Genomic DNA, 17513 nt, shown 5'->3' with positions numbered 1-17513 from the left:
GCTAAGCACAGTTCTGCTGCCCTTTATTGTACAATAAAGGTAACAACATTTTATTACCCCTGCATTCAATGCTAATGTGATTTGTAACCCAACACCAACCAAAATTGATCACTTTGGCAACACAGTTCTGTCTGCTGGATACCTAGACAGAGTAGGTGTGTTCGTGTAAATACAGTGTGATCCTGAAGCCTTTTCTCCCCCCGCTCATCACTAGCTGTCAGGGGAGACCTCATTCAGATCTTGTTTATACCATAACAAGGAAGGGAGAATAGCGTAACTATGGCTGCTACATTGCCTGCTTCTCCTGCCAAGCTGTGGAACAGGCAGGGAGAGCAAGATAGGAGCTTGAATAGCTGTGCCTGAGCCTAGAGGAGTGCATCGCAAAGGATGACTCCTCTCCTGCACACAGTCACCCTGGGGAAAATTAAGAGAAATTCTCCGATTGTCCATCCCATACCCACCCAAGGCAAAGCGTGGCAGAGAAGTTTTCCAAAAAGACCATATACCAATTAGAGATAGCTGGAGGACAATGCTCTAACCAGTCTCCCTCCCTCCCTCCTTTCCCCAGATGTGCACCCGGCACCAGGGGTTGTTGTGAAGTAGTGTAGGAGCTCTCTTTTTGCCAGCTTGTGCCTGCTGGAGTTTCCCCCATGTTGGGGATATTGCCAGCAGAGGACTTGTGGTTGGTTTCTGCTCTTTGCACTGCCTATGCTGAACAAAACAGAGAATCTGTCCAAAAATATAGACTGTGGCCATTTGACTTTTAAAAAAATATCGTGTGTTTGCCCTTAGGCTTGTGTTAGAGGGTCACTAAGGAAAAGTATTTAATTTCCTACAGTCACCTTAGAAAGACTCGGAGCTCACTTCACCTCTCTCTTTGCCAAGCTCCTCCATATACTCCTGGAACCTCCTGTGAGTTCCCCATTACCATCATCCAATTTATTCCCTGTTCCCTGACGGCAAGGCCTCCTAAACTTTGCAGAGTCCAGTAGTTGAGCCTAGCCCATGTCGATACTGACCAAAAGTTGTTTCAGTCAATTGGTTGTTTAGTGGCCTATGTGAGAAGGGTTGTTGGTATTGGTCCAGTTCCTAAAGCACAGGTGTCCTTCTCCCAACACTGCAATTAACACTAATTACCAGCTTGACTGGAAAGCTCAGGTACTGAATGTCAAAGAAAGTGAACAACCCTCTCACCTAAGACGTAGCCCATCCATATGAGGGTTAAGGAACAATGGAGGGGGGCACTGCAAGTTGCTTTCGCTGCCATTTGTTCTACTGTACCTGTTCTATGGATCAAGGACTTCAGTCTACAAGGATGTCAGTCTGGAATCTGTTGTGAACACAAAATTCACTGGAAAGTAATGATATGGCTGAAGAATTCTTGAACACAAATCTATGCAACCTTCAGGATGTTAAACTCCGTTTACAATTGAAGTTATAGCAGTCCCTGGAGACAACTACTGTAGCTTCTTATAAAGTAAAGAAAATGGTGTTTTCTTCTTCTCCTAAATTTTTATACCTGTCACAGCAACTGAAATAATGAGCTTCAACATTTCTATTGATGGTTTTTGAAAAAGGCAAACCAAACAGTATGATGTGAATAAAAACCTGGAGTGATAATAGCAAACGGGTTGTTTTAGCTATGTTAACCCTTATACTGTCAGATTACTAATACATTTTGACAGTAAAGTTCAGTTAAAATGGGGGAAGGCTGTACGTTAGTTATCCAAAAATTGCTGAATAAGATGTTGGACTAGTTTAATATTTTATTTAATCTGTAGCATTATTTTACTTAAAGTATGTTTGGGAGTCCCTCACATATATATTCAAGGAATTAACTATACCTTGGCCATACAAATGCAAATGAAACCTTACCTTTTTTAAAAAAGGTAATTAAGTCAATATTGGTCTGAAACTTTTACAGGGTGAATAGCTTTTTGCAGTGCTGTTCCACAGTAATAACATATTTTATCCAGATCTTTTAATGTAGCATTCAGTTATAAAAATAGTTTATAGAACTGTTGGAATGAAGCCACTATCACAGTTTTTAAAGCAATCCATACAAGGTAGTAACCTATTTGCTGTTGGTACTTGTTTTTTATTGGTAATTAAAGTGATCTGAAATCAGACTGAGAATAATAAATAAAGCTCAGATATAAATATTCCAAACAATATTAGACTAATTTCCAACAATATTAGAGTAGTATTTCAAACTATCTTGATTGGTAATACTAAACTAATCACACATACCGACTGTGATTTAAGCTTGTTTATCCTGTAAATGTGAATAATTCTGTGTTTAATTATATATGTGTTTAATTATATTCACATGTGTATTTTTATACAAACGCACACGTTGAAGCCATTGAACCAAATCCTCATCCTCTTGTATGTAAAGGGCATTAAGGTCCCTTGCCCATGTGTAGGGGAAGTTGCACTATCCTGATCAATTCTGAGGATGGTCAGGCTAGTGTAGAAGAAGTGATGAAGATGCTCCTCAGCTTCTCTGTGGCTGGGACCAAGAAGCTACCAAAAGAGTTGTGGGGGGGTGAAGGGCCCAAGCCAATTAGCCTACTGTGCGTTAGTAGGGATGGGCATTTGCAGGGGACTGTACTGACCTGCTTTTTTTAACACACCCCAACCGCCCTCCTGGCTTTCCATGCACACACTTTTATTATTCATTCATTCTACCCAAGTGGCTCTATCCTCTCTGGTGGGTAATTCCATTTTGGAGCTCTCAGTTAGTTCTGTTAAGCTAGAGTCCACTTGGCCACCTCAGAGTCCCCACAGCTGCCATTCATTGGGAAAACCCAGCCCTTCCTCCAAGATGTCAAGGGGGTGGAGGTCGTACTTCTTCTGACATCTGTGCATCAACTTGTTGCCATTTTGGGCATTAAGGAGCAGAGTCTCTGAGGGAGCTTCTCGGCTCATGTAAATTATCATAGCTCTCTTGACTTCAGTAAAGCCATGGCAATTTACACCAGCTAAGGATCCACCTCACAAATTCTATCTTCAAGCTCTAGGTTGGGTGGGCCCTGAATCATCTCTGCAGTCACTTCGGAGGGACGCATTAGTCTGTCAGGACCTGGTTAATGTGCCCTTGGGTTAGAGCTATTCTGAGCTGCAGTACTTCAGCTGGGCTGTGAGCTGGTAGCACTGAAGGATCAAAATCAAGCTTTTCTCTAATAAGAGTTTTGCTTAAGTCATGATTGACCAAGGCCTTCAGGATTTGGCTAAGAGTATTGTCACACTGTCTGGAGTGGATCACGACCATGTGTGCCAGCCTCAGGGCAGATTGTCAAAAAGCAGGGAAAAGCCCCACACTGGCTGTATGTTCTATAATTAGATTTCACCAACCCAATTGATAAGTGTGAACTCCTAAAGCACTATAACAGTCTTACCATGAAGTCATAGACAGTCCCCTTTGAGCATTCCAGTCGGTCTTACCACCCAGGCAAGAGGGACATTTGACAGGTGGTCACTTTTCACCAGAAATCACAAAAGATTCAGGTTACTCTCAGGCCCAAACAGAGGTGCAGGAACAATTTGTATAGTGGGGGTGCTGAGAGACATTGAACCAAACTGTAAACCCTGGATATAATGGAAACCATCAAGCCAGGGGCTGTGACAGCACCTGCAGCACCCCTAGTTCCAGCACCTTTGGTCCCAAAGGACCAGTCATCTACCCCAGGTCAATTGTACTCAGATCTCAAACCAAAGACAACGCCTGTAGCAATCCTGTCCTAAACTAACTAAAGATTTATTAACTAAGGAAAGAAATTAGATTTTAGAAAAAAATGTTTACAAGAGTAAATGTTTTCAAGATTAAAACAGCAAACAGACACACACACATGAGTTAGTCTTAAATTTAAAAAGGCAGAATAAGCTTCTATAATAAGCAGCTCTGTATGTTTTTTAGAGCTGACCCATGCCAAGCAGCATGGGGATCTCTTGCTTGTATTTAAGAATCCAAGTTTCTCCTTATCAAGGATTTTTTTTATTCCCTCACCTCAGATTCCAAGATGATGGGATGAGTTCATGGGCAGGTTTCCCATTCTGGAGGGAGTTAGGAATGCAGTCAACAAGGTCTCTGTCCTTTGGCGCTCCGTGATGCCTTATTTGCTTTCAGTGAGCAGTCTTTTGTTCAGGACAAGCACTTAACCTTAAGTAATGCTGCTTTTCCTGTATGGTGAGTTACAGAATTACAGAGGTTTGCAATGCTAACACTCAATCTGACTTTATATGGTGGGATACAGATATTATAAGAAGGATTAATACACACAACATCCTGCAAGCATTCCATAAAGTCTAAACACGAAAGACATTCTTATAATTAATATAAATATTACTAGGTTTCAGAGTAACAGCCGTGTTAGTCTGTATTCGCAAAAAGAAAAGGAGTACTTGTGGCACCTTAGAGACTAACCAATTTATTTGAGCATGAGCTTTCGTGAGAAGTGAGCTGTAGCTCACGAAAGCTCATGCTCAAATAAATTGGTTAGTCTCTAAGGTGCCACAAGTACTCCTTTTCTTTTTATAAATATTACTGATATACTAGCCCACAGGTAAACCAGACTGGTTTCCAACTATGCATTTGTCAGTGTTCAGTGTGGTCCTGGCCCTTGGCATGCGCTGGCACCTGGTCTGCCAGCATCGCGAATATAAAAAAGATTGTAAAATATGAAACACAAGGGTGAATCTGGCCCTGCGACTTTACCTGACAGATGGGTTTATGAGCGAACAGCCCCTTTTTTAAACTTAATTAGCTTTGGAACTGGAAAACAGTATAAGACAGCTTAGAGAAAATGTGAAATTTATATTTGTCTGGATGTTTTTTTGGAAGTTTGTCCTGGTATGAAACTCCAACTTTAATATTAATTTTAAATATTTCTCTTTGGTTAATAGCTTTGTGTTTTTATAATAATTGGTTGTGGAATTCCATTTATAGCATTATAAATGCTATTAGTTCAGCACAAAATACATCATTCAGTGGTATATTTATATTAGTAATCATAATTCTTGTAAAGTTTGAATTACGTCTGCATGATTGATTGTACATACAGTTGGTATTATTATGGCAAATGCACTAAATATTCAATCTTTTATTATGCTATGTGACACTTTAAAACTCTTTAATTATTGTAAAGCGTTTTATTTTAAATAAACGATGCACGATAATAACTTAGTACCTTGTTTTAGAATAAGCTTACATATTGGATTAATTGCCTGTTTGATCTAACATTTACAAAATATGTTTTTGAACTATAAGAATCATAAAAGGGAGTGTGTGACGTTGCACTCCATATGATTTTATGAAAATATGCTAATGAATGTGAATATAATGTAACTGGAATATGCTTCATGAAAAAGGTCTCTTGTAAGGTATCGCTACAAAGCTTATAATGTACTGAGTGTGGTCATCCTATTTGTATGTATGTATCATTCTTGTATCCGAAACTAGAAATATGAAACTCTGAGGTCCTATTGTAATTATGCAAAGTGTGGGCCATTAATGGTGGTTTGGAATCTTGATGGCTCCCATTAACCAGGACAATTGACCGTAGGTGGCTCTGATTACTTGCAAGCCTTCCTGTGAGTCAGGCTGGGAAGAATGGAGGCTGGGGTCTCACAGGACATGTGACCATGTCACCTGGTAGTGGAATCCAACTTAAACCTGGTGTTTTTCCATTTAGAAGGAGGGGTGGGGTCCCAAAGAAACACAAGATTCCCGCCTTGTGCCAAAGCTATATAAGGGGTGGAACAGAACAGAGGGGCAGCAGTCATGAGAAATATCCTAGCTACCACCTGAGTTGTAACAAGGACTGTACCAGGGGAAGGGATTGGGCCCAGACTAGAAAGGAGTCTAGTCTGTGAAAGAAGCTTATTGGAACATCTCTGAGCATGAGATTTACCTACATTTAGTTTCCTACTGTATTAGGCTTAGTCTTGCGTGTTTTTGTTTTATCTTGCTTGGTAGTTTACTTCGTTCTGTCTGTTGTTACTTGGAACCACTTACATCCTACTTTTTATGCTTAATAAAATCACTTTTTACTTATTAATTAACCCAGAGCAAGTAATTAATACCTGGGGGAGCAAATAGCTGTGCATATCTCTCCATCAGTATTATAGAGGGTGAACAATTTATGAGTTTACTCTGTATCAGCTTTATACAGAGTAAAACAGATTTATTTGGGGTTTGGACCCCATTGGGAACTGGGTGTCTGGGTGCTAGAGACAGGAGCACTTTCAAAGCCGTTTTCTGTTAAGTCTGCAGCTTTTGGGGGACATGGTTCAGACCTGGGTCTGTGTTTGCAGCAGGCTAGTGTGTCTGCCTCAACAAGGCAGGGTACTGAAGTCCAAAGTTGCCAGGGAAAATGGGCTCAGAAGTAGTCTCAGCACATCAGATGGCAGTCCCAAGGGAGTCTCTGTGACCCAACCTGCCAGAGTGAACACACTTTTTTAGGATTTTTTAATACATATAACTTTATATTTAGAAATAACTATTGTTTTTTAATCAAATTTGGATTTGAAACCAGTTATTGGCTTTCCATATTTCCCACTTCCTTCAATCTTACATGGAACTTGTTCTTTCTTTTGCATTGTCAACTTCCTCTTTGTCTAATTTTTCCCATTCTCACTTTAGATGAGAAAAGTATCAATATTATGGAGAGCTGATCCAAATCTCTCTGATATTGACAGCTCTAGTTACATTGTTATGTTATCTTTGATGTACATACGACTTGTGAAGGATGTCTGGTGGGCACCTTCCAAATCTTCAGATGCTGACAGAAAGTAGTTTATTTCTTTTGGGACTCCGATAGTACTTATATGATTAATTCTGTTGGTGTTGGTCTAAACAAATGTCTTGTCTCAGGTTCGCTTCACCATGAGAAAGAGAGGTCATACAAGGTTTTTCAGTTGTGTCCCTATTTTTTGGATGTGAGACCTCCAATAAAATTTTGTGTGTTATCAGAAGCAACGTTGTTAATCCAGGAGTTGGTAAAGCTTCCTCTGCACCAGTTCTGTACTGATGTGCCTGAGTTAGGTTGTGGAACCACTGTGCTGTGAGAGAGACTGTTTTTCATGTTGGCATTGCAGATCACATGGCATTTATTAGAAAAGTAGAAGTGTTAGCCCTGATATTCTTGATAAATTGAGTGGAGTAATTAGTCTCTCCTGAAGTTCACCCATGATTTCAACTAGATAAAGGATATTCACTTTGTTCAAAAAGGTTGTGCATTGGTGCAGTGAGGTATTAAAAAGCCGCCACCTTTCACCTGTAAGATGGTGGCTTTTCAGCAACAGATTTAATGACTACTGTGCCCACAGAGTTTATAATCATTTTGTAACGTTTGTTGAGTGAGTTGGAAGATGTTGTTTAAATGTAATTCATTATTATTTTCCATTAAATAGGAATACACCAGTTGCTCCCACTGTTTCTGATGTATTCTCCTCTACATATAGGCTGATGATCAAGTTGTGGAAATTAAAAAAAAATAATTTCTGAGAAGAATTGCCAGCAACATTGTCAACAAACAGTGATCACATACAATCTAGTGTAGTACATGATATCCGCTCCGCAACTGATAGCGATTAATTTTCATTCAAACTATTTAATAAATAGCATCTCACAAATTTCCAGGCAAAACTCCCTCCCAGAATGTTGCTATGTCTTGACATTGCCATAATAAATACCTCAAATCCAGTATTTCCTGTGGCATGAAAATGAAATGAATCTGTTCCTTTGATTTGCCTTTTCATCCCACACTTTTCACTCTCCTTGAATTAGACTCCAAACCAAAACTAAGCCTTTATCCTCAAAGCTATAATACCTAATGGAATATAGTTCAAATGCACTTTTTTGCTATTTTTGCCATTCATGAATCAACACTTTATGGTGAACTTCTGGTGAACCTGAAATGCAAGTTTTTCATGTGCCTTTCCATGTGGCTGAAAATAATGTGAGATCCAGATGGAAACGCAGTCCTCAACGCAGCTTGAGCAAAGATCTACATGAGGACTAGTCCAGGCCCTAAATAAAATATGGGCTTCACAGGTATATTCTCACCTACAGAATTGCTATTTAGCAGCTTTTAAACAGCATGACCAGTGTTGTTAGAATAAAGCCAGCTAAGAATACGTACGAGCAGTATTTCCTACTCAGAATCTCACTTTTTGTTCAATGGTATTGAAAAAGTGGAGAGGGGGAGGTCGGGGGTGGGTGGGTGCTGAAGTTCTTGGTTCCCATCTCTGGGGTCAGTTTGTATGTGTGAAGCTGAATGAAATCTCTATCACTCAGCACTTCCTGTCTGTGGTGGAGGAAACACTGAGTGAGTGAGAGAGCATTCTCTTCTTAGTGCAAGTAGCAAAGCGCTGCTGGAGGGAATGAAGGATGTGTTAGTAAAAATTTCTATTAGTCAGCAGAGAGGGAGAGCAGAATTTGAAGGGGAAGGAGAGATAGGAGAGGAAAAACAGCATCAGGGTTTCACATTGTACTTTCTTAATCTCATAATTATTGTTGTTAATAAATTGCAGTACCCATAATGACACTCCTTCAGATACCCCATCACGTATATGGCTAGGTGGAGTAGCTGAACAAGTATAATATTTCAGGGTCATGCATAAACAGGGTTTATTTTTTCCTTAATTTCTCAGTGACTGCATTTCTAAGTCTCATTTCACAAGGTAGAAGCAAGGAGATGTCTACCTTTCAATTCCAACAAATGTAAGCTCAGTCAAATTTAAAACCTAAACTACTTGCCAAGAGATGCTTCTTAATTATTTGGGGAATTCAATTACAATGTATTTCACCCAAATCTGGACCTGACGTGTCTTGAGCCAAACCAAAAATTGCTGCTGAAGGGTATAGGAATTAAATTAATGAATACAATTGTGAAATTAGAAAAAGCACAGCTAAATATTTTTAAGTATTTGACACTTAATCTGAGTCTCAAACATTTGCATGAGAAAAATGTGGATTCTGAAATAAAACGTTAACATAATACTATATTCAGATTTTGTGAACGATGAGAATGAGAATATAAAGTAATTGCTTACTACTGTCAGCCATGACTATCCCCCTCCTGATCCTACTTGTCAGCCTCAAAGTAGAATGCTCATAATTTATTCATTTTTAACCAGGGGCTCTGCAAGAACTTAATATTGCATATGTAAAAGCACTCTCATGTTGCATAACACAGCTAAGCTTAAAAAGAAAGTTGACAATATAGAAAAGAGCTTCACTTCACTATGAAAATATATGCTACAGTGACTCAAACTCTCAAATAAGGAAATCCCGTTATTCTATTAAATGTTTTTGAGATCGAGATAATTAATACTCAGTATACAAATGTTTACGAATAACAACTTCTCTGATACTAAAAAAACAAAAAACAGTGGTACCATGTGTTGGGTTCCTTGTTATTACTTTATAATGAGCAGTGGGGAAAAGAGAGACACATCAGGTTTTTTTTAGAATTCCCACATACAGCAGTTCACAGCTTGCTGTACCAATAATGTGAGTCCACATAATAGCGGCTGCCCATGTACAGACGTATAGTTCTGCCTTAGACCCTGGATGGAATTTTGTAACCTATGTGGTGTTGAGAGATTGCTATTAGGAGAGGACAATTCAGGTAACTAAGTAGAGGGATAGGTAACAAACAGGGATTAAACATAGTGAGGTACACTATGTGCCAGTAACACATGGAGGGGGATCAGCTGTTAGCTCCAGGTTCAGACTCTGGCCTTCTATCTGAGTTACCAGGGAGCCTCCATTACTCCAGAACCCCTTTTGATGTCAGCTGTGACTTTTTTTTTCAGTTTCTTATCTCACTACAGAATGGCAACTTGTACAGAAGGAGGGTTGCACTCAATGGAAGCTTGTGGTGTTCAGTACTTCTGAAAATCAGGCCTGTTATTTGGGTACCTGTATGTATACATTTAGGTGCCTAATTTCAAGTATGAAGGTTTTAAGGTTGGTTGTTTTATTTGTTTGTTTTTTAACCTAAGGACATAAAATAGATTCTCAAAGGAGAGAATGGATTCATGTTACCAGTGGTTAGTTTTTACATATTAACACAAAACTCTTCATAGTGTGACTGTAGTGCACATTTCTTGGTGGTGTGTGTATATATACACACACGCACACATATATATTTTAAACTTTTAGGATGCAGCATGAACAAAAGCTGCCTTGTTTGGGGTTTGTCCAAATCTTTATTGCTCCAAAACACTTTCTCCTTCAGAAATGTTCAAGTTTGTAAAAAGCTATTGGTAATATTATGGTGATCACTTTGGTCTTGCCACATCATCTTGTGACCGGGATCTATAGTATGCTGGTGAGCTTTGTGGTGTTTGGGTCTGATGCTGCAGCCTTTACCCTAGCATATAGTTCTATGGATTTCAGTGGTGGTGCTTAAAGTGAGTAAAGTCTGACTTTTCGTGATGTGCACAGAGACCGTTTTCGTTAGTAATTTAGCAATTTGTTGGTAAATGTAATTTCTTTCCTCTTTTTGCTCAGTGAACCCCTCTTGTTTTTGTGAACTACAAATAACAGCTGAGCACCTGTCTGTTTTTATTCTGTTACATGCCCCTAGCAATATAAGAGTCCTACACAACGCCTAAGGGAGCCTTTGACCAGCATTGACTTTGAAACCACTTTATTAAACATTGGATGTGGTTTTATTTTACATTATACTGATAGGGTCTACATCAACAGAAATGCCTTCCCTTCCTCAGATGCTGGCACACCGAAGCTCTGGAAGGATCCCAGCCTGCATGTTCAGGAAGATTAATCCTCATTCTGATAAGGAACTTGCCCCCTTCCTATGGTCAAGTAATACTTCCTTCCACAAAACTGTGTGTCTCTGGCCCAACGAGATTTCTATATACTTCGAATTCCTAGATACAGGATGCAGGAACTCCAGGCAGAAAATTCCCCGCTGTCCTGAAAAGCATGTGAAATGGCTGAATATCAGTGAATTGCAAAAAAAGGCGAAAGGGACCATGATCCTAAGCAGTGCTGGGTTACCTGGAAGCTCTATTTCTGTCATATTGGAAGGACCATTATCTGAGGAGGTATGACTGTGGGCTTGGCTTAAGTGGGCTCTCTGACAGAAATGAACATGTATATTAAGGAAAAGAAAGCAAGAAATCATGAGAAACTTTAAAATGTACCCCCACATCTGTCTGTGTGTCTAACCTTATATCTCCGTTATCACCATGATAATCCAGAGGGAATTGTTTTCTCTGAGTTCTAACTGGAGGAGAATTGGGCCCCTTTAAACAACACAGCCCACCAACAATCAGAATCCCTTCCCAAAATGAAAGGGTTTTCTTTAAAAAATAAATAAAACAAACAAAAAAAATCTTCCTGTGACTTTCTGCGACTATGCCTCTAGCACTGCTGCTGCCTCCTATCCGTGAACCTGTACAAAAGTTTCTGCCAATTAGAGTTGTCCATTAACTTCCCCTTATCAAACTGGTGTTTGTGTGGGGGTGCCTGGGATTTTGATGGGAGTAAGGACTGTGGGTGTTGGAGATCTGATATGTATGTTTTCTGCCTCCTAGGAAGCTCTGCTACTTGCAGATGAGGAGCTGTTATTTTGGGGAGGAGGAGTTCCTTGCGCAGGCTTCAATTTGTGTTGAATAGCTTAAGACCTCCTGCAGTGCTGAGACCTGTGACTTTCCTGGCTTGCAGGTCTTTTTGTGGGATCAAGCTCTTAGGTTTATTATTATATTAATTTTAGGATAACTGCCTAGCAATGCTGTACAGTAGCTAACATTCTATCAGTTTAAGTCCCAGGAAGTCAATCTAAGTTTTTCCTGAGGAGGGGGCAGTCAGAAATTAGCCCTCTATCAGCAGTATTTAAGATAAAAGTTGTCAAGGTTCCTCCCCCACTCTGAACTCTAGGGTACAGATGTGGGGACCTGCATGAAAAACCTCCTAAGCTTATCTTTACCAGCTTAGGTCAAAACTTCCCCAAGGTACAAAGTATTCCACCCGTGGTCCTTGGAATGGCCGCTACCACCACCAAACTAATACTGGTTACTGGGGAAGAGCTGTTTGGACGCGTCTTTCCCCCCTATTTACTTTTCGGAAGAAAAGAAAAAAAAAAAAAAAAACTCTGGGTTGGAAGACTGTGAATTTCCCTGCAGGAGTTAAGTACCCTGCCTCCAGGCGAAGAAAACCTGCAATTCACAAGATAATCCCCTTTTGTCTCTGCTTGGCCACAAAGCAGAGAAAAACAATCTGCTTTCAGTTTCAACTGCTTTCCAAAGGAAAAAAAAAAATTTCTTTTTAAAATCTGTATTTCTAGTTCAAAAAATCTCAACTGGATCTCAAAATGATTTCAGGTTAATCCCACCACTATGCCACCATGTAAATAGGGGGGGTGTGCTCTACCCATTTGCCTGGAGACAAAAGTGGCAGGGTGTTTTTTTTAGGATTTTGATTTTTTTTTGTTTTACAAGGAGCACAGGTTTGAAAGGGAATATTTTTTTTTCTTTGGGCTGGATAAGCAGGTTTCCAAGTAGTTGGAATTTTTTTGCTTTAATTTGGGCCCAGAGCAGAGACAAGGGAATTGTCTTTTTCTGTAGGCTGACAATCACTATCAGATAATAGGTATTCTATTCCAGCACAGCAAAATTTTACAGCCAAGTTTTTTTTTGTTTATTTCTAAACCTCGGGTGTAAAGTTAGTTAAAAACAGAGAGGTTAGAATGACCAAATCCTCAGCTCGACTACAGCTGGAATTAGCCAAATTTCAGGCTGAGGAAAGACAAAGGGAACATGAAAGACAGATAGAACTCATGCGGCTGAAGAAGGAACAAGAAAGGGAGGCAGCGAGAGAAGCAGAACAACACCAAGTGGCTGCTCACAGGAGAGCTATGGAAGCGAGGGACAAAGAACTGGAGGAGAAGGAAAAAGAGAGGAAGTATGTGGAGGAGATGGAGAAGATAAAGGCTCAGCAGAATATCCCAACAAACCCTAGTAATCCTTCTCCAAGTACCACTTCCCATCCCAGAAAGTTCCCCACCTACAAGGCAGGCGATGATACTGAGGCCTTCCTAGAAAACTTCGAAAGGGCCTGCCTTGGGTACAACATCTCTACTGACCAATACATGGTAGAGCTGAGGCCGCAGCTCAGTGGACCCTTAGCTGAGGTGGCAGCTGAAATGCCTAAAGAACACATGAACAAGTATGAACTGTTTAAATCCAAGGCGAGAGTCAGAATGGGGATAACACCCGAGCAGTCTCGTCGGAGGTTCAGAGCCCTAAGGTGGAAACCAGACATGTCATTTACCCGACATGCCTACCACATTGTGAAACATTGGGATGCCTGGATATCAGGAGCAAGTGTTGAATCTCCAGTAAATTTGCCCTTCCTAATGCAAATGGAACAATTCTTAGAGGGTGTTCCTGAGGAAATAGAAAGATACATCCTAGATGGGAAACCCAAAACTGTAATCGAGGCAGGAGAGATTGGAGCCAGATGGGTGGAGGTGGCAGAGAAGAAGAAAACTGGTCGCAGTTGGAGCGGAGACCAGAAGGGACCACCCCAGACCACACCCTATTACCGGGGGCCGCCCAAGGCCCCACCTACCTCCCAAAGAACCCTCCAGACCCCTTATCGTCCTGCCACCCCGTTCTCCAGCAACCCTCCTCGCCCCAGTGACCCGTCAGCTGGACGATGTTTTAAATGTAACGAGCTGGGGCATGTAAAGGCCAACTGCCCCAAGAACCCCAACAGATTACAGTTCATTGCACCGGAATCACACCAGAGGTCCACAGGCCCAGATACCTCCCAGATACCCTTGGAGCGGAGGGAAACTGTGAGTGTGGGCGGGAAGAAGGTCACCGCGTGGAGGGACACCGGAGCACAAGTGTCAGCTATCCATGCTTCCTTAGTGGACCCCAATTTAATCAACCCAGAGATCCAAGTGACGATTCAACCCTTCAAGTCCAACTCTTTCAATTTGCCTACAGCCAAGTTGCCTGTCCAGTACAAGGGCTGGTCAGGAATGTGGACTTTTGCAGTCTATGATGATTATCCCATCCCCATGCTGTTGGGGGAAGACTTGGCCAATCATGTGAAGCAGGCCAAGAGGGTGGGAATGGTCACCCGCAGCCAGGCTAAACAAGCCGTGAGGCCTAGCTCTGTTCCGGAAACTTCTATCAGGACCCAGTCAGAGGTGATGGACCCGGACCCCAGGCCAATGTCTGCAACAGCAGTAGTGGATCCAGTCCCAGAGACCCAGACGGAACCAGTCCCAGAACCGGAACCAGCCGAACAACCAACACCAGACCCAGTGCCAGCACTGAATCCAGTACTTGCAACCTCAACACCAGAGGGCCCCACCGAACCTGAACTGGCAGCAGCCGATAACCCTACACAAGAGGCTCAGCCGGAGCCTGAATCCCAACCTAGTGCACCAGCGGAGAGCGGTTCACAGTCAACAGAAACAGCTCCATCCCCTATATCGCTTCCAGAGGGACCAAGCCTAGGTCCACAATCCAATGAGGAACTGATGTCCCCAGCATCAAGGGAACAGTTCCAGACCGAACAGGAAGCAGATGAAAGCCTCCAGAGAGCTTGGACGGCGGCACGGAGCAACCCACCGCCTCTCAGCTCTTCTAATCGATCCAGGTTTGTTGTAGAAAGAGGACTTTTATACAAGGAGACTCTTTCTGGTGGACACCAGGAAGACTGGCATCCTCAGAGACAGTTGGTAGTTCCAACTAAATACCGGGCCAAGCTCTTGAGCTTAGCCCACGATCACCCTAGTGGCCATGCTGGGGTGAACAGGACCAAAGACCGTTTGGGGGGGTCATTCCACTGGGAGGGAATGGGCAAGGATGTTTCTACCTATGTCCAGTCTTGTGAGGTGTGCCAAAGAGTGGGAAAACCCCAAGACCAGGTCAAAGCCCCTCTACAACCACTCCCCATCATTGAAGTTCCATTTCAGCGAGTAGCTGTGGATATTCTGGGTCCTTTTCCGAAAAAGACAGCCAGAGGAAAGCAGTACATACTGACTTTCATGGATTTTGCCACCCGATGGCCGGAAGCAGTAGCTCTAAGCAACACCAGGGCTAAAAGTGTATGCCAGGCACTAGCAGACATTTTTGCCAGGGTAGGTTGGCCCTCCGACATCCTCACAGATGCAGGGACTAATTTCCTGGCAGGAACTATGAAAAACCTTTGGGAAGCTCATGGGGTAAATCACTTGGTTGCCACTCCTTACCACCATCAAACAAATGGCATGGTGGAGAAGTTTAATGGAACTTTGGGGGCCATGATACGTAAATTCGTAAATGAGCACTCCAATGATTGGGACCTAGTGTTGCAGCAGTTGCTCTTTGCCTACAGAGCTGTACCACATCCCAGTTTAGGGTTTTCCCCATTTGAACTTGTATATGGCCGTGAGGTTAAGGGGCCATTGCAGTTGGTGAAGCAGCAATGGGAGGGATTTACACCTTCTCCAGGAACTAACATTCTGGACTTTGTAACCAACCTACAAAACACCCTCCGAACCTCTTTAGCCCTTGCTAAAGAAAACTTACAGGATGCTCAAAAAGAGCAAAAAGCCTGGTATGATAAACATGCCAGAGAGCGTTCCTTCAAAGTAGGAGACCAGGTCATGGTCTTAAGGGCGCTCCAGGCCCATAAAATGGAAGCATCGTGGGAAGGGCCATTCATGGTCCAGGAACGCCTGGGAGCTGTTAATTATCTCATAGCATTCCCCACCTCCAACCGAAAGCCTAAGGTGTACCATATTAATTTTCTAAAGCCCTTTTATTCCAGAGAATTAAAGGTTTGTCAGTTTACAGCCCAGGGAGAAGATGATGCTGAGTGGCCTGAAGGTGTCTACTACGAAGGGAAATGTGCTGGTGGTGTGGAAGAGGTGAACCTCTCCATGACCCTTGGGCGTATGCAGCGACAGCAGATCCAGGAGCTGTGCACTAGCTACGCGCCAACGTTCTCAGCCACCCCAGGACTGACTGAACGGGCATACCACTCCATTGACACAGGTAATGCTCACCCAATTAGGGTCCACCCTTACCGGGTGTCTCCTCAAGCCAAAACTGCTATAGAATGGGAGATCCAGGATATGTTACAGATGGGTGTAATCCGCCCCTCTGAAAGTGCATGGGCATCTCCAGTGGTTCTAGTTCCCAAACCAGATGGGGAGATACGTTTTTGCGTGGACTACCGTAAGCTAAATGCTGTAACTCGCCCAGACAACTATCCAATGCCACGCACAGATGAGCTATTAGAGAAACTGGGACGGGCCCAGTTCATCTCTACCTTGGACTTAACCAAGGGGTACTGGCAGGTACCGCTAGATGAATCTGCCAAGGAAAGGTCAGCCTTCATCACACATCTCGGGCTGTATGAATTTAATGTACTCCCTTTCGGGCTGCGAAATGCACCCGCCACTTTCCAAAGACTTGTAGATGGTCTCCTAGCGGGATTAGGAGAATATGCAGTCGCCTACCTTGACGACGTGGCCATATTTTCGGATTCCTGGGCAGACCACCTGGAACATCTACACAAAGTCCTTGAGCGCATAAGGGAGGCAGGACTAACTGTTAAGGCTAAGAAGTGTCAAATAGGCCTAAACAGAGTGACTTACCTTGGACACCAGGTGGGTCAAGGAACTATCAGCCCCCTACAGGCCAAAGTGGATGCTATCCAAAAGTGGCCTGTCCCAAAGTCAAAGAAACAGGTTCAATCCTTCTTAAGCTTGGCTGGTTATTACAGACGATTTGTACCGCACTACAGCCAAATCGCTGCCCCACTGACGGACCTAACCAAAAAGAAACAGCCAAATGCTGTTCAGTGGACCGGAAAGTGTCAGAAGGCCTTTAACAAGCTTAAAGCGACACTCATGTCTGACCCTGTACTAAGGGCCCCAGACTTTGACAAACCGTTCCTAGTAACCACAGATGCATCCGAGCGTGGTGTGGGAGCAGTTTTAATGCAGAAAGGATCTGATCAAGAATTCCACCCTGTAATGTTTCTCAGCAAAAAACTGTCTGAGAGGGAAAGCAACTGGTCAGTCACTGAAAAAGAATGTTATGCCATTGTCTACACTCTGGAAAAGCTACGCCCATATGTTTGGGGACGGCGTTTCCACCTGCAAACCGACCATGCTGCACTGAAGTGGCTTCACACCGTCAAGGAAACTAACAAAAAACTTCTTCGGTGGAGTTTAGCTCTCCAAGATTTTGATTTCGACATCTAACACATCTCAGGAGCTTCTAACAAAGTGGCTGATGCACTCTCCCGTGAAAGTTTCCCAGAGTCAACTGGTTAAAATCGTCCTTGAGATGTGGAAAATATTGTTAGTCTTTATGTACTTGGTAGTATATTTAGAGATGCATGTGTCTTATTAACTCTGTTTTTCCTAGAGCTCCAGGAAGAAATCCCAGCCAGTGTTTCACCCTAGCTGAGATTTGGGGGGCGTGTCATAAATATAAAGGGAAGGGTAAACCCCTTTGAAATCCCT

Source organism: Eretmochelys imbricata, chromosome 4 (genome assembly GCF_965152235.1).
Source record: "Eretmochelys imbricata isolate rEreImb1 chromosome 4, rEreImb1.hap1, whole genome shotgun sequence".
Taxonomy (NCBI): domain Eukaryota; kingdom Metazoa; phylum Chordata; order Testudines; family Cheloniidae; genus Eretmochelys; species Eretmochelys imbricata.
The sequence above is the reverse complement of the archived record's forward strand: the minus strand, read 5'-3'. Positions refer to the sequence as shown.